The 18688-nt window shown below is 37.4% G+C and overlaps 2 long non-coding RNA genes across 2 annotated transcripts; both read left to right on the forward strand.

Annotated features, from left to right (window-relative positions):
* Window positions 1-1203: 1203 nt before the first annotated feature.
* LOC140158254 (uncharacterized) lies at window positions 1204-6361 on the forward strand. The gene is made up of 3 exons (XR_011859743.1): window positions 1204-1327; window positions 5527-5647; window positions 6282-6361. It is a non-coding gene; the product is annotated as an uncharacterized lncRNA (long non-coding RNA).
* Window positions 6362-7706: 1345 nt separating this feature from the next.
* On the forward strand, window positions 7707-8595 carry LOC140158255 (uncharacterized). Its single transcript, XR_011859744.1, has 3 exons — window positions 7707-7755; window positions 8038-8109; window positions 8555-8595. It is a non-coding gene; the product is annotated as an uncharacterized lncRNA (long non-coding RNA).
* The last annotated feature ends 10093 nt before the right edge of the window (window positions 8596-18688 follow it).

The following is an 18688-nucleotide window of genomic DNA, read 5'->3' on the forward strand; positions in this document are numbered from 1 at the left end:
ATGCTATTACATAGGAACACGTGACAATATTTTTTAGTTTGTCAATATAACGGTATTACACGCAAATCGATAGAGAAAAAATTAATTGTGCACATTTCAAATCACATTATTAAGTATTATTGAGTATCGATTCGCGTGTAACACCTTTATTTTGACAAATTAAAAAATATTGTCACGTGTTCCTATGTAATAGCATGGTAATATTCGTATTGCGCGGACTTGGATGTCGATCTTTTCCCATGATACATCACGTTTACATCGCAAACCGCTGGCGGCGCCCTTAGTGTGAATAGCGAGAATTATAGGTGGGAGCAAAGATTTTTTGGCAGGCCAAAAGGCGGGGCAATCAAGTTTTGGCACATATATTTTGACATCGTTTCGATACAACGCCATAAAAAGGTGCAGAAACATATCAGGAAATATTCAAATATGCTAAATGTTAATAAATGTAGTCTGCTATGTGCAGGAATAAGAAAATGACGATTTTCCAGGTATATGCCGAGATGACGAGTTTCAATGTCGGCCTGGATATTGCATCCAATCCACAGGAATATGCGATGGCTTCAAAGATTGTCACATAAACACAGCAGACGAAGACGTATGTGGTAAGTTGTTGCGGATGTTGTAGTTACTGTTGTTGCCCAGGGGGCCACTCAAGTATGATAGTGTACGCATGCGTTACCAAATTTTCTTCAAATACCCCCAAAACGAGTTTCACCCTACCAGCAAATTTAGGCCCATAATAAGGTAATTTAATATAAGATTTACCCCCTAATGAGTTTTTTGGTTAGTAAAAATTAAAAAATGTACCCTTTCTGGATGTGTAATTTACCAAAAATTTGAAAAGGTACCCTAAACAAGTTGTTCAGTTTCAGAAAAACTACCCTTATTCTTGAAAATCACTGTTTTTTAGACCCTAAATGCGTCACTCGCGTAACTTGCCTTGCCTAAAAAACATCCCCTTTTCCTTGTTTTTTCGGTCACGCATGCGTACAGTACATTTATGTGAGTGGCCCCCGGGTGTTGTTGATTCTAAAATTGTCGTTGTTGTTACTGCACTGCGTATTTTGGCCTCGACCCAACGACCGCTGGAGGCGCATCGTATTGTGAAACGCGAGAATTGTCGATTAACTGTAACATAAAGCAAGTTAAAACCATATTTGATGTTCTGATTTCAAACCAGCTTACATTCTTTGTCCAGAGGATTTCCTGTGTAAAGAACACGTCACCACAGGCTTAAATAACGATGACGCGTTTTGTATACCAATGTATCAAGTTTGTGATGGAATAACACAATGTCCAACTGGTGAAGATGAAAAGTATTGCGGTATGATTATCTCATTATTATCATCTGTAAAAACTCTTGTTTGATCTGTGATTTGTAGCTATCTATTGTTTTAGCTACCTCCATATCGTCAGCAAGGCCCCTTATAGTCAGGGAGTGAAAGCAGTTTAGGTAGAATTAATTCCTCAATCGACGATTTTTGTACCAGCGGGTGTAGAATATATTGTAGTATTGTATAACAAAAATCGACTAAAATCTACTTTGGGCAAAAAAAATTACAAGCCTTAGAAAATTGCACTTATTCTAACTTTGAGCAAGTTTAATTCCGAAGAGGTAAAGAGAAAATACTTTTGCGAAGCGTGGTCGCATCAGCTATCGCGACGGCATTACGCGCTGATACATGAGCGTCAAATTGCGTATATTGCGCATACACCGTGTTCCGCGCTAACTCACATTTTATTATAATTATCCTTCCGCACACACGGTTCGCATCATTGATTGCATATTTTGCCATTCATTGATGGCGGACTGTTCATGTCTGTTTGCCAATGAAATGTGGATTATTAATTGGGATCTTCAGCATAACTGCTTTCAAGATACTTCGAAGGTGTCGTATTTAGTATTAGTCTAAATAATTATATTATGCACCTACGCTGCCTGCTATAATAGCCCACTAGGTCTAGGCCTATTATTTAAAAAAAAAAACACCAAACATGTCTCTCGTCCTCGGCTCTATAGTCGGGGTTTTTAAAAACAAAAAAGAGGAAGAGTTGCTTTTTATTTCTTATGAATGATCGCAAAATTGGTGCAAATACAAATAAACTTAGGGCTGTTTTGGCGTATATAATAATCTATAATGTCTGGGGAAAAAAGACAAGGGCTTAGTTATTTTTGTTGTTCTGAGAGGTAGGCCCCCGGGAGTAGGGCCCCTTTAAGTTAGGCTAGGCCTATGTGATCACACAACCTTCCATGATGTTTGGTTCTTTTAAGTGGATCGTAGGCCCCCGGGCGTAGGCCTATACCTATAGGCCCTACATAGGCCTACGTGGTCCAGGGTAGCGTGTAGTAGGCCTACGGTGTGTCCCGATTTACCACATTTTCCCTCGTGAAGCATGAAGTGCCAAGATGGTGAAAGTCTAGGAGAAGTGGAGTAGAAAATGGATTTGTCAATCATAAGAATTTAAACGTTTTTTACTTCAATCTTGTAGAAAAAAATCTATTAAAGCTATATAGCCTAGGTTAAACTAAGTTCCGTCAACTTTCGCTTATAGAAATAAAATAATGTTTGAGCAAGGTTGTTTTAATGATAATCCTCCATCGATTGTCAGTGACTCAAATGGAGCGATAACATTTCAATCAAATCTATATAATAGGGCCTAATAGGCTCCCGCGATATCACATGTGTAAAAGCGCAGGTATGCAATGACGTAGGCCTATATAGTCCTATATTATTAGGCCGTCAGTTACATTATATACATTAGGAAAATAAAAACACGATAAATCTATACTGCAATAGCAAAATAATTGCATAATAGGCTTTTATATACCAACCAGTTATAGGCCTAAACCAATCTGTTAGCAGACTAAATCATCGGACCAAATGGTTTGTAGACAGTGGCGTTGTAGTGTGCCCCCCTGCCCCCGCCAAGTTCGTCATGCAGGCCGTCGGTTTATGATGTAAGGCCGTCGGTAGACGGAAGGCGTTGGTGAAAAAAACTGGGTTAACAATATATTATTTTTTACCCAGAGTGACAGAAAAAAAGGGGAGAATACCGCCTATTATCCTTTTTATTATCCTTTTATTATTATTTTTTTTTTTTCTTCACTTTTTCAAACCATGCACAAATTTTTGGGTCAACAAATAACAACTTCCGTCGGCAAAAATATCTCCGTCGGTACATTTTACAAGTTGTGTCCGCCCCCCCCCTTTTCCAAACTCCTGGCTACGCCACTGTTTGTAGACCAAATGGGTTATGGGTTATTAGACCAATTGAATGAGCCCCCCCCCCCCCGTGGTAAAATTTCCGAACGGCCGCAAAAAATCGCTTACTCTCCCCCTCTCGGCCTATCAAAAATCGCTTGCCTCCCTCTCGGCCCGCCAAAAACCTTTGCCCCCCCCAGGCCTTGCACACTCATGCCAAATTATTGGGATCCCAATTTGCAAACCTTATATGATCTTGATGCATGTTAAAACATTCTTTTAATGCATGGCTTTGGCCACGTTTGGTACAATCAAGGTGTTGAAAATGAATGTCTTTTTATGTACATATTTAAACAAAGACTTGAAGATGTTGCAAAACAAAACTGGTATTCTGATGTAACTTCACTTGATAAGCTACGCACGTATTGCACTTTCAAGTGTCAATTGACTCCTGAAAAATATCTTTTTGATGTAAAGCACGCCTCATATAGGCGGTTTTTAGCTAAATTAAGGTGTTCCAGTCATATTCTCAAGATTGAAACAGGTAGAAGACTGAAATTGGATTTGGAGGACCGGGTTTGTGATCTGTGCAGGGATGGGAATATTGAAGATGAATATCATTTTGTCATGGTCTGCAAGTTTTTTGATAAGATTCGTCAAAAATATCTCCCATTCAGGTATGGATCGGAACCGAGTCCCCCAAAATTCATTTCACTCATGAGTTCAGATACACCATCTGACATCAGTGGTCTCTCATTATTTGTTTTTCATGCTATGAAACTTCGTGAAATGATTGAATTTATGTAATTATTTCTTCATGTTATTTATATGTTTTCCTCATATGTAATTATTATATTTGTAGTGCAAAGGGCCAAGGGCCTATATGTACAAATAAAATCTAAACTGAAACTTGTCCCCCCCCCCAATTTCACCCTCCTCCAGGGCTCATAATTATTGTACAGGTCTAGATAACTATTAATTTCCGTTGTAGGCTTCTTGCAATGTCTGATATAGTCTGGCCTATATATAGGCCTAGGCCTATACCAATTAGGCCTAGGTTTAATGACTATAATTAATTGGTGAACGACATCAATGTATTTTATACATCAAATGTATTACTTAGGTATAAAATATTTATTTTTTCATATCTATTCAACAAATGGGGACATCTTAAAGGGGCATTTCGTGATCCACAGCCTCATCCCCCACTTTTCTCAAAAAAGTTGAGATTTTTATATCACTGGAAACCTCTGGCTACATAATGTTTATGTACAAAATATTTCTTGCAGATTAATTCGTTTTGCAAAGATATCGTGAAATTTGAATTTCGTTCTGGTGCACCAGAACGAAATTACAACGCATTGTCTATGGAGCAGTGTAATACACATAATCATGCATAACTCGCAAACGCAAAATCGGAATCAACTGAAATTTTGGGAATAGGCTTTTTCGTGGATATGTACTGAAAAATGTCATGAAAAGAGGATGCTAGGATCACGAAATACTCCTTTAATTCATGTATGACGAACAGGTAAAAGTTGCAAGAACTTCAAACGCGATTAGGGCCTATCTCAAAATGGCCATTTTGTGATACGCCACTATTTCATCCGAGCGACAAATTATTGCACACAAGGTGGCGATCAATTAGACACCGACTTCGCGTGATGTGTTCGTGTCGCTCTGGTTTACGCAGTATGCAAGCCAACACGCTCACTTGTTGCGCGAACGCAATTACAAAACAGTAAGCGTAGACGCGTTAACCATGTTTGCGTAAATGCGGCTCAAAAGTCGGAAACGTTCGTGATTTGTGTATTTTTGCTGTAAAATAGTGATTTTCAAATGCCTGTAGATTTTTTTGCCCAGGGTGGATTTTGGTCGATTTTGGATATGTGATAGAATAATTGCAACCACGTCTACCAGTACAAAAATTGTCGATTGAGGAATTAATTCCAGCAGACAGCCTTCCCAGAGCTCTCTCTCCCTCACTATTAGACCTGTTATGCTACTTCCCGTGCATGGCTCCTTGCGATAAATTGATATAGGCAAGGGTTAATGAACATAATGCATGTTTGAAAATTTGACAACCTTGTTTGGTGCATTTTAACCAATTGAAAGGTATTATAAGTCTATTGTTTTAGCTACCTCCATATGGTCATCAAGGCACACTTTCTCAAATTGAATGGCCAAAGGTCAGAGCTGGTCATTCAGTTTGAGAAAGCGCTGTGTTACAGCTCGAAATGTCATTCAGGTATTACATCCCGGGAACATCACTTTTATTTATATAAGCATAATAAATTCTTTGTTTGCTTTTTAAAAACAGAAACGATGCGCTGTCCAGCTGACTGCAACTGTTCCTATTACACAAACGAAACGTTTCGAACACAGTGCGAAGTTTGGTCGTTTGATACAATACCAGCAGTGGCTCGACTCACCAAAATGTTGTTAGTATTTTGACAATATTATATATAGTAACGATCGTAATATTCATTGTGATTTACAAAATGTCGAATACTATAAACCGTCCGTATATGACAGGTGAATTATCTTTCGCGTTCGCTGAACACGGGTAGCGACCATTATGTCAAAATTAACTTTGCAGTCGCCCAATGTATTATAATGTATTAAAAAGAACGGTTTACCACTGGATACTATTCGTCGATATGCGATAATTATGAAAAGTAATAGTATAGCTATAACTACCATAACCGTGATTGTAAATAAAGATCCATCCTATGTGCACTAAATGGATCTCTAGGCCCTGTGGTGAAGCACAGATTAGAGTTATACGAATAGGAATTTAATACAATTTAATATGGCACAAGGAGACCAGAAGAATTCCTATTTTAGAAATATGCCGGATCACCCGGAGAACACAAACTGTGAGGACCATGCTAAAATACGGAACAGAGCCCGGGCAATAGAGGTGACAAGCGGGTGTATCGGTGATCAATCACTACCCGTTTTCTTCGTAATACTTAGGCCTTCTTGACATGAACTTCTTGAAATAAATTTTCAACATTAAGTTTATGAAGTGTGTATCATTGAATTCTTATTTTCATTTCTAATATTACGCAGGACGCTGTCAAATGGAAATCAGACCACGTTTCTGCGGAGTGACTTATTCAAAACTCTGGTATCCCATCTGGAGTTTTTGTAAGTATCGTTTCAATAAATGATAAACTAATCATAATTACTCCCAAATAACATTTATTCTGATTTTTCAATTGTACAAATATAGATTGAACATGTATCTACAATAGGTTAGAATATAGAACCGGTTCAGATTCTTGATTCTCGAGGGCGTTGTTAATAACAAAAACACCAGGCAGAAAAGAATGAACTCGAAGTGTACTTACGACAGCACTGGACCACGAACCTTGATAAACATGTATTTCGTGAAATAAATCAATGCTGCTAGGTCCTATTACCTATTGCACTGATTACGAAATGATCATACAACATAAAACAATAACAACACAATACATTTTGTAAATCAAATTGGGGAAAATAGTCATGTACAAGACGTACTCCAACCATAGATTCAAATTGCTAAATTACCATAATAATGAATTAAGAAAAACGAGGGAAGAAAAAATAATCAATGGCGAAAAACCTCGGTTTTTGCAATCGAAGCTTCAATTCGGAGTGAAATTGAAGTGGGATAGCGAATGGCAGAAAGTTAGGTGTCCAAAATAACGTTCCACAATCAAGATATCGATACTATAACAAAGCAGCTTTTGTCATGCAAGATTGTCCAAAATGTTCCACCAAACCGGGTTTCTAAAATCTAATCGGCACTGCATTCTGATAAATGGCGACATTATTTCTTAAATTCTCGCTATTCACAATAAGGGCACCGCCAGCGGTTTGCGATGTAATCGTGATGTATCATGGGAAAAGGTCGACATCCAAGTCTGCACAATACGAATATTACCATGCTATTATTACATAGGAACATGTGACAATATTTTTTTAGTTTGTCAAAATAAAGGTGTTACATGCGAATCGATACTCAATAATACTTAATAATGTGATTTGAAATGTGCACAATTAATTTGTTCTCTATCGATTTGCGTGTAATACCGTTATATTGACTAACTAAAAAATATTGTCACGTGTTCCTATGTAATAGCATGGCAATATTCGTATTGCGCGGACTTGGATGTCGACCTTTTCCCATGATACATCACGATTACATCGCAAACAGCTGGCGGCGCCCTTATTGTGAATAGCGAGGATTGAACGGTTTGTAGCACAATACAAACAAGGAGAAAGCAATCACTTGGCATTGTTTTTAGGGGTACACAATTGATAAAAGACCATAGCACGTGTTTTTGAACCGTTTTGACATACTTGCTAAATTTAGAATTGAAGCGCTGGTACGCTATTTTGAAAAAGATTAAATAACATGCAATATATTCTTATACTTTACGTTAACATGGTTAATGTCAAAATATTGTATTGTTTTACGCTATAGGTCACTCAGTAACAACGCAATACAAGGATTGGACAGCCATGCATTTCGAGGACTGAAAAGCATAACTTGGTTGTAAGTACACACAAAATTACTGATTATAAACCAAAGTTTACAAGAATACTTTAATGTAAAGCTCACACAGTATTATTTGAAAGTTAGACAGAATATACAATGAATGGGTTTGAAATCCATATGTATCAGATCAACAGAAGATCAAAACAGACATGGTCATGACAAAGGAATAAATAAAAGTACGGTGTTTGTAGGATCTTGCATTATAAACTAAGATCTTAGTTTCTACTCTGAATGTGACTTCACCTGTACTGTATAACTTTACTCTACCCACTTTTACAGGGATCTTTCTTACAACAATATATCGGACATAAGTAAAGGCTTTTTGAAGTCACTTAAAAAGCTGAAGAATTTGTAAGTAGCAAAAATCGTCACCTTTGTAACGATATTCGGTATGCTGCCGAAGTCATAACGACATGAATATCACTTTTGACCTTATAAAAAGTAACAACGTAATATTGTTGTGCAAGGACAGAATTGCCAGACTATGTTTAAGTGGGTAAGTTCCACTTACATATTAACACCATATCCAAGAGATGTATCACTTGATTTTCAGGAGGTAATGGGCGCCGTTTGGGTCGGGCTGTTTTTTTGTTGTTGTTAATGTGTACCTTTATGCAGAGTTGGGTGGGGATTTTTTTTACTCATCACCAGATCACTGGGTGATTTTTTCCCGTTTTACCAGTGAGATCCCCCCGAAATCAAATGGTGGGCTCCTAAGGGACAGCATTGCTTTCTGCCTATACGCAACTGTCCTTTTAGGTTCCACTCACGTATTTTAATAATCATTTATTTCCAGAATTCTATGGAACATTTCATTGAGTGCTATAGATGATGGAGATTTTGATAAACTGTTTCATTTGAGAACATTGTAAGTACTATTTGAAAAATATCTAGGTTGTAACTGTTTGAAGATTTTGAGTACTTTCATTATCCCAAAAACATTACAACAACACTATTACTGCTACTAATATTTACTTCAATTAAAATGAACTCATAAAACTATTCAACTGGACCTAAGTTTTTTGTTTGTTTGTTTGTTTGTTTCTTGTTGTTGTTGTTTTTTGTTTTTTGCAAGCCTACGATATGGCACCGTATTCTAGGTGCATCTTCAGGCCGTCTATTTTATAATTTACAAATAAAGTACCACAAGTATAACCCTCAAGCTTTAGATAAATTTTGCTCGGATTTCTTCAGGGCTTTTGCTATCCCTTACCTAACGAAAAGAAGTCGTCATTATCTAAAATGAGTTGTTTATAGTATAAGTTGTCTGAGGTCTACTAAAGATTCAGTGGCGCTGAATAGGGATATGGAATATTAATTCATAATTTCATATCTTTCCCTTTGTTGCTATTGTCATATTTAAACTTTACATGTATAACTGTATGTTGCTCCCCACCTCCATCCTGCTTTATGGTGAAAGCCACGGCCACTGTTAGTTACATTGAAATTGCTTTATTGTTTTACAGAGTTCTGGTAACCAATGACGGAAACCAGAAAAAACAAATTGACGTACATGGTGGAGCTTTCGACGACATTCAGAATTTAAGTTTCTTGTAAGTTACGTAATTTAATATTATGTAAAATAGGAAAAACAATGAAAATGATACATTTGTGATTGGACACCTCGAATCAGCCGTAAAGTCGGCCCCGGTCAATTTTGTTTTATTTCGTTTAGAAAATATATATCATAAGCTTTAAAATGGTATATCATTTGCCTTCAAACGATATCCAGAAGCGGGGTTATGGTTTGTTGAAATTTGTTTCTTCAACAAAATCGTATTTATTTTCGGTTCTACATGTGTCTGTTTTTCCACATTTCTGGTAATAAATATCAAACAGTCATAATTGGCGGTCATTTCAAATCCTCCCAAAGTCAACGAGGTTCAGGAATGTCCTCGCATTGTTAATTGATGGTTATACACAAAAACAATGCTTTGTTATCCACCACTTGAACAGGATTTAGCCAAAGCAAACAAAGACAAGAACTTTTTAAGGATTCTATAGAAATATGTAGAAGCTTATTATCCTCTTCAGCAATAGGATTATTGATTGGTTTAAACAGTGTTTGATGAGATACTTGTCGCACGGAATTGAGATACCTATGAATACGACCGTCACGCACAAGTTACACTGTACTATAACTCAGAATACAATTGGCCGAGTTTAGGGCTCATTCGTAGTGTCCACTCACATTTATAAACTACTAGACAAAGTGAGCAGTTGTGTCATATCTCTCAAGCTCTAATTACCCGGGCGGTTCCAGCATAAATCTAAGAAACACGGCAGTTGAGTGAATGTTCTTAGTTATCAGGTAGTTTTCAAGAGGCTTTTGGAATTAAATGAAATACTGGAACTTACTGTTTGCAACTTTTCTACTTTGTGTCTGGAACCACCAGACTTCATCAAGCAACTGATCAGTACAGTGGGTCAGTTGCCTGATGAAGTCTGGTGGTTCCAGACGCAACGTAGCAAAGTTGCAAAAAGTAAGTTCCAGTATTTGATTTAATTCTAAAATTCTAAAAACGGCAGTATTCCCCAGCGAAGGATGTGGATTATGCCCCACAAGTGCGAAGTTATCCCGAGAGAGGATTTATAATTGGTCTTCGTCGTCAAGCTCAGCACTGATTCAATAAGCTTCTTAAGTCTTGTCAGGAGGAAGAGAATAGATAAACTGCTCCTGAAGAGCATGTGGTAAATGGTCAAAGTAACATCAATATGAGTGTCATTATTGCCATAAGAGTATATAGTATCTTTTGGAACTGGACAATACTTCGGGGAGTCGTCCGGAACTTTGAGTGCAACAGAATATTGTATCAAGAATAAGATGCTTGTAATACAGTTGTAGTAAGATCTCTGAAAGAATTAATAGATTGAATTAACATCACACCGATTTCCGAATTTCCGTTAGAAATTGTAACCTCTGAAGGAAGCATCTATTAGGACCAGTGTTATTACAGCCCGATTTTATTCACGTATTCTTTCCCGTTGCGGTAAACGTTACGATTCCTGTTGCGGTATTACGTTTCGTTTTCCGTTGGGGTAAACGTTACGTTTTCCGTCGCAGTAAACGTTGCGTTTTCCGTTGTGGTAAACGTTGTGTTTTCCGTTGCAGTAAACGTTACGTTTTCCGTTCCAGCTGCGTTTTTCAGTTCTCCGTTACAAAGCACAAGCAAAATAGTTTAAAATGGTGTATCTTTTTCTTTTTCGTCTTTCTCTTTAGGTTAGTTGATGACCACAAAATGTGCTGTTACTTCAACAATTTAGACCAATGCCTAACTACAAACAGGCAACCTATTTTCTTTATGTGTGGAAATTTGGTTAAAAATCAAGTTCTCCGAGTCTTTATGTGGCTTATTGGTATCAGCGCGTGTGTTGGAAACATTGCTGTTCTTATTTCCAAATTCGTAGAAAAGCGATCAAAGGATGTCCAAACTATACAGGCTATTTTGATAGGAAACCTGGCATTTTCTGATCTTCTTATGGGAGCATATATGCTTCTAATAGCATGCATTGATGCGTTTTATGGTGATACTTACTATAGATTTGCTGATAAGTGGAGAGTCAGTATTGGGTGTAGGATAGCTGGATTTATGTCTCTTCTTTCAAGTGAAACGTCCCTTCTGTTGTTGATTTCGATGACGGTAGATAGATATTTAGTTCTAGTGTTTCCGTTTAGTGACAATCACTTTACAAAGACATCGGCTATTAGCTGCGTATTTGGTGCGTGGATTCTTGGTCTCTGTATAAGTCTACCTGCTTCTATTTTAGCTGGTCCTAATTCTGATTATTATGAATTATCTGATGTTTGTATTGGGCTGCCCTTTATAACAAGGCCGAAATATTTTGATGTGGAACCAACAGTTGTCGGGAATGAATTATCGGATCAGACCTATAATGTCCCAATCGCAACGGATTCGGGAACGGCGTGGGTGTTTTCTATCGTAATTTTCATTTGTCTCAATTTATCCTTATGTTTATGCATGATTGTTATATACACGCTTATATTTGTTCGGGTTACAATCTCACGACGAAAGATTCAAGGTGCTAATTTAAGGAAAGAATCCAAAATGGCACTGAGGATGTTTAGTTGCGTTCTGCCTAATATTGTGTGTTGTGTGCCGATCGTAATTTTGGGGATTTTGTCTCAAGCTGAATGGATTGTTCTTGGTCTTAATATGTACGTATGGTCAGTGGTGTTTATATTGCCTATAAATGCATCGATCAATCCATACCTGTATACTCTCGCCTTCTTAAATCAATAATTAAAGCCACACTCAGATATCCATCACAGCCGAAGCACCCTTTCGTTTGCACGTTTGCAAAGTGGAGAAACCTACCTCTGAAATGCCAAACAGGTCCATCTAAACTGGCCTCAAAAAGAAACTTATAATTTTTCACAAGGTCATATCTTAAAATCCTCTCCATAAAAATTTAAAAAAATTCCACACAGGATTACTTCAATACTCTATTGGTCAGTAACCAAACAGTTGTCCAACTGACACAACAGCAAAATGCACTGACATGGAACACCTTCCTGGACCACATTCACAGCCCAACAGATTTCTTTTGCTGGGTTCCAATTATTCGCCTGTACATAAACAAAAAATACACACAGGATTACTTCAATGCTCTACTATAAACACATGTCAGTAACCAAGCAGTTGTCCAACTGACACAACAGTAAAATGCACTGACACGGAACAGCTTCCGGGACCACATTCATAGGCGAATAATTGGAACCCAGCAAAAGAAATCTGTTGGGCTGTGAATGTGAAGGTGTTCAACTGCTTGGTTTCTGACATGTGTTTAGAGTAGAGTATTGAAGTAATCCTGTGTGTAATTTTTGTTTATGTACAGGCGAATAATTGGAACCCAGCAAAAGAAATCTGTTGGGCTGTGAATGTGGTCCAGGAAGGTGTTCCATGTCAGTGCATTTTGCAAAGTTTCTTTTTGAGGCCAGTTTATATTATAATTTCATTTGAAAGTTTTAATGACCAAATGGATTCTGATCAGTTTGTCAAGCAGCCAAGGGCAATATAATGACCCCGATGGAGGATCGGTTACATCAGATGACCATGTTTGACAGTTCAGCATCCATTTTACCTATTACTTGTTGTTGGTTTCCTACCACTGTGTGTCCAATAACATTCTAACATTGCGTAACATTAGAGATTTGTGTTGCTTTTCTACCACTGAGGGACCGTTCACAAACACTTGTATGGGGGCCCTGATACAAAAAAAATTCATCACAAAAATGTATCGGGGCCCCCTTTACCCCCCCCCCCCCTTTTTGACATGAAAATCAACCCCACAGAAAATCATATAAACTTAATTTTTCCAGAAAAATTTTTGGTCATTTTTTCAGCCCCCTCCCCTTAGGAGGGTCAAAATTTTTCAGGGCCTCCTTTTTTGGCATCAGGTCCCCCTAACAAGGGTTTGTGAACGGACCCTGAGTGTCCAGTGATACTTCGATAACTTTAGAAATCCTAATCCTATAGTTAGTTCTAACCAAAGTATTCTAGCCTTGTTCTAACTCTAATAAAAGTCAAATTTTAATATTTTAAAATTTGAATGTTCATGAATTAATTAATTTATAAATAATCCATATCATTGTGGACTTAGTCCACTTTCTGTAACAAATTGTATTAGAGAATCATTGTGATTTAAATTAGATCATTATCATAAGGTTATATAATCCGGTAACCAGTTTTCTTGTATAACTCTGTATTGTTTTTTTATTATTGATGGAGAAAAGAAAGTCAAAGAATTATTATTATTATTGAATAAATTACTTAAATAGTTTATAGTATACACTGGTCCGTCTGATTGTTTTTCTTAGTGTCTTTACTGAGCATTAGTTGTTTGTATTTGCACTTCGGTTGGGAGTGACAGATACACCTGAGTACCCAGATATTTCCAACCCCAGCGAGTCTAGCCTCTACGTATTCTGTGTTAAGTGCATAGCACCGTAAGAGCTGTGTGAGATCTAGTAGAAAATAGGCATCTGTGATTGGTTTTGTCAAAACCTCAAGTGTTCCCTTCATCCAATCAGATTGTTTTTTATATCGAACGAAAGCTAACACTTCCCCCTAAAAAGTTTTTTTGTAGCGCCACCCCACCCCTCCCCCGGGCGCTACATCGTAACATCCTATGACATCATTCGGTCAACCATATGACGTCATCAGTGAGTTATAGACCGATTGTAGGCAAGATATCATCACAGCATCACCATCTGCTGAAGACGCTAGTCGAACTAGTGAAAACGTTCCAGGTGAGAGAAAAATAGTGTTGCTTTTGTAATCAAATAATGAGAATATACCAGCGTGATCGGAAGATCTGAGAATGGGGGAACTGCATAAAGTTATTAGTACATTATTCACTGGCCCTGTTTGATTCAGTTGTATCCGAAATGTCTTAAACCTGCAATTATATATTGTATTCTTAGAGCTTCTATAAAGGATGGCTTAACATTTTGCTTTTGTATAATTCGATTCCGGGGGAGGGACTTTCGAAGTGATAGGTTATGCGGACAGCGGCTCAAAACTATGTGATAGATTTACGGTAACAAAGGAGTCATTGAGTGAGAAATCTCAAAATACATGAAGTAATGGGAACTTTTGTTAAGAATCCCCTTAAAATGAGGGTCGTTCAGTGAAACATAGAAAATTTTGGGCCCACACCATTACCAAAATACAAAAATATCAAATGAGGAATCTAAATTGAGTACAATTATATTAATATATCAATCAATCAATCAATCAATCAATCAATCAATCAATCAATCAATCAATCAATCAATCAATCAATCGGTCAGTCAGTCCGTCCGTCCGTTAGTCAATCAGTTAGTCAATCAATCAGTCAATCGATCAATCAATCAATCAATCAATCAATCAATCTTTATTTTCATCAATGATAAGCAAATGTTATACAATTATTGTACATTAGCAAGTATTGATGACGGTGGGTACATCACAAAGCAGAGGCCTGGGAACGGTGCACCACCTTATAACTAACAATTATAATCTAAACAAAATAACAAATGTACACACAAACATAAAGAACAAACTAATTTACAAAGAACCCATCTTAAGTTACAATAATATGATATTAAGAAACAAATAATTAAACAGTGTTTGTTTGACATACTGCAGTTACTGTGCGTTTTCCTATACACAATACACAGTGCTCTCACCATTGACGCGTGATTGCTTTGTGCTCCGTGGTTGCTTTGTGCTCCGTGGTTGGCAAGCTGTTGGAAAGGGTTGTTACAAGGAATGTTGTTGAGTATATGTACACGAGCGGGCTCATCTCTCCTCAACAACACGGTTTTATATCCGGTCGATCTTGTACCACTCTCCTGACTACGGTTTGCCATCACTGGTCCCAAATTCTTGATAAACGATCTCCCCCTGATGTTGACGTCATCTTTCTTGACTGGAGTAAGGCCTTTGACAAGGTCAGTCATTCTATTCTTTTAAGGAAGCTTCATCTGTATGGCATTTGTGGTCCGCTTTGGCACTGGATCGCCTCCTTTCTTTTAAATCGTTACCAATGTGTTCAGTTCAGAGGGGCATCCTCTGAGTGGGTCCCTGTTAAATCAGGTGTCCCACAAGTTATAAATACCTTGGTGTTTTAATTTCCTCTAATATGAAATGGGGTGATCATGTCAAGTATGTTACTTCAAGAGCTTCAAGACTCTTTGGTTTTATTAGGCGGCTGGTCCGTTGTAACGATCCAGATATTCTCGTCAGATTATTTTCCACCTTATGTAGACCCATCTTGGAATACGGAATACCAGGGTGGCTCCCTTACCAAATTGGTCATTTAAAATCACTTGAAAAAACTCAAAAACTTCTGGCTCGTGTTTGTGTTCCTGCTCCCCGGGGGGAGCTTAGTTACAATTTCAGATTAGAAGTGCTTGGTTTGTCTTCAATGCGTAACAGATATATTTACCTTGCTTTGTCTTTTGTTTCAAAATGTTTGTATGGGAGGTATGATATCAATCCCTTTAAGTTTATCTCAGTGAATCCCCGCCACAACGAGAATTTAAAATTTAGCCACACCTATGCTCGCACAGATGGTTTTAAACTCACTGTTTTCAACAGATTTCCTGCTTTTTTTGATCAACTTCCTCAAGATCTCCGTAATGAACTTCTTTTCAGTTTAAATGGGTTTTTAACAAATTCCAAAGAGCACTTCAAAAATCTCAGCTGGAATTGATTTTTATAGAGTGTTTCTTATGTAATATGTTTAGTTTATTCATTTACCCCACTCTAGTTCATGGGGAGAAATCCTGTCTCCTTCGGTGTGATCTCTGTTTTGATGTGTTGTTTTTGCAGAGTTTTTAGGTTTAGCCACTTTGAAAGTGACTTTTGTTACTCTTGGCTATCCCTGCCAGAGGCTCTGTGTCTTGTTCTCCTGTTTTTGCACACCGAGGGAGTCTTGGATTCCTCATCATGGACTGGAGTCTTGCCTTTTAATAACTATATGTAAATAACTCATGTTAATTGCTGGTCAATTGAAAATGTTATATACTTTTAATATTGTGCAATCATCGTGGGAGCACGTGTGGCCGAGTGGATAAGGCGCCCGCCTCATAATACATAGGTTGTGAGTTCGAGCCCCGCTCGTGCCAACGTGTTGTGTCCTTGGGCAAGGCACTTTATCCTCATTGCCTACTTGGGGGATGGGGTTGGGTTGGAGTGGATGTTTGTGTTGTTGTATGTTTCAATGTTGCAATATTGGCGCTGATTAAGCTGCTGCCTGCAAAATTGCATTGTGTCTGTTTGTGTGTGTTTGATGTACAATTCTAGCAATTTGACCTGCGGGTCACGATAAGAGTTTGAAATAAAAACTTTCCAAAAAAAAAAAAAAAAAAAAAAATTGTATGTGTTTTACTGTATGTTTAATGTTTTTTATCTGGCAAATAAAATGAAATGAAATGAAATGAAATCGGACAGCTCACTTCTGAAGGATGCCACTAAAAAAGGGTATAAGCTACATTTTACTATTCTAAATAGGTTCTAGAAAATATAGTTTTGTAACATGTCCCTAATTTTTAGCTAATTTAGATGTTTGGAGAGGGTCGCACTTTTGTGTTTTAGGAAGGATATGTAAACGACAGATAACACCAAAAATATGAAGAAATTATTTCCAAACCGTGTTAAGGTTAGCCGAGAGTTTTTCATGCGCTTGATTTCAGAGGGGCGTAAGTGCATAACAGAAACAGCCATGCAGAAAATGAACAAGCGTACCAGGACGTAGGCCTACTAACAACAGAATATCGATCACGGTCAAGACATGAAAAGGCTATGAAACTTGGCTTAGCTCGTGCCCGGAGCTCGGATGCCGGGGGGTGGTGGCACAAGCCGTTTTCGGCAATTTTCACAAGGATTTTATAAATTTATAAATTGATTGGGGGCACTTCGTCAAGCTACGCCCTGGAAAATGTGTTGATTTTGAAATCAATGCTGCTATTCCCCTGATTTATACAATGTAAGGGTAGGCAACAACAACAATATCAAAAAGCAATTATTTGTAAATCGAATTTGGGATGAAAATCAACAAGACAGACTTAGCAGGCCTACAAATTTCTGAATTATATAAAGTGAAAAACAATCAATCACGATTCACTGCACTCAGCGAATCAATCAAATAAAACTAAAAAGAAAGGAGCAAGAAAGAATAAAGAAAAAGAGAAAAGAGAAAGAAAGAGAGAGAAAGAAAATGAACGAAAAAGAAAGAAAGAAAGAAAGAAAGAAATGAAAAAAAAGAAATGAAAAAAGAAAGGGAGAAAGAAAGAGGAAAGAAAGGAAGTAAAAATGAGAAAAGAGAGAAAAAAAAAAAAATTCCGCCACACGGAGACTCGAACCCACAAAAATAGTTCATATTAGATTCCCAGTCCAACGCTCTATCCACTCGGCCATAGATCAGCTTACGCAATTGACTGTTCTCAAAGCGGATGATATAACTATAATTGGATACAATAACATGATTACAATCGCGTCCGCATTATGGCTCTTAGAATAAACACGCATGTCGGCGCTGAAATTTTGAACGAACTGATGGAAGAAAACCTCGTTTTTTGCAAAACTAGCTTCAATTTGGAGTGAAAATCAAATGGAATAGCAATTGGCAGAATGTTGAGAAATAATGTAGGTATTCAGATGTCTAAATTAACGTCTCGTAATCAAGATATCGATAATTTCACAAACCAGCTTTTTCTCAAGCAAATTCTCCAAACTTTTTTCCCCAAAACGGGCTTTTAAAATTTAATCGGTACTGTATTTGGTTCTTCCCCATGGCAACATTATTTCTTTGATCGATTTGTAATACAATACGAAAAGAAGAAAACAATCGCTCGGTGTGGATTTATACGGAGCGCACATTTGAAAAAAACCTCATGGAACGTGTTTTTGATCTTGTGAACATGGTGGGTAAAAATGCTTTAAACGAAGGATTTTCAAATTTATTCTAATAATTTGTATATAACATACACAAAAATGTTAAGCTACATCCAATGCACCAACATTTCACTCGCTGCGATATTTGATTACTGAGAAAACTCTGTTTTAGAGAACAACTTTATACGTCTTTTATACGTTTTTTATACGTCTCTTTGTGTAACCTTAAGTCAACAATCATTATGTTGCTCATTTTGAAGAATGCTGGTTAACAAAAAGCAGGTCTTTGTCTCATTTCGTGAACAAAAGTACACATACCATTGTTTCCTTTCGTTTCCTTTATAATCGGTTACCCAACTGAAGCTATAATACCAGCTTTATTGTGATGTCGCACATTGAAAACAGACACTTGTGCACAACCAGAGAAGATCTGATTTAATCAGTTGAGCTGCTTCAATGAGTGTTATCTTGGTTTAATAGCTTTTAATGGGGTTTAAGTCCTGCAAAGGTCGAAATGAATTCTACTG

This window comes from Amphiura filiformis, chromosome 8, assembly GCF_039555335.1.
Source record: "Amphiura filiformis chromosome 8, Afil_fr2py, whole genome shotgun sequence".
Lineage (NCBI taxonomy): Eukaryota > Metazoa > Echinodermata > Ophiuroidea > Amphilepidida > Amphiuridae > Amphiura > Amphiura filiformis.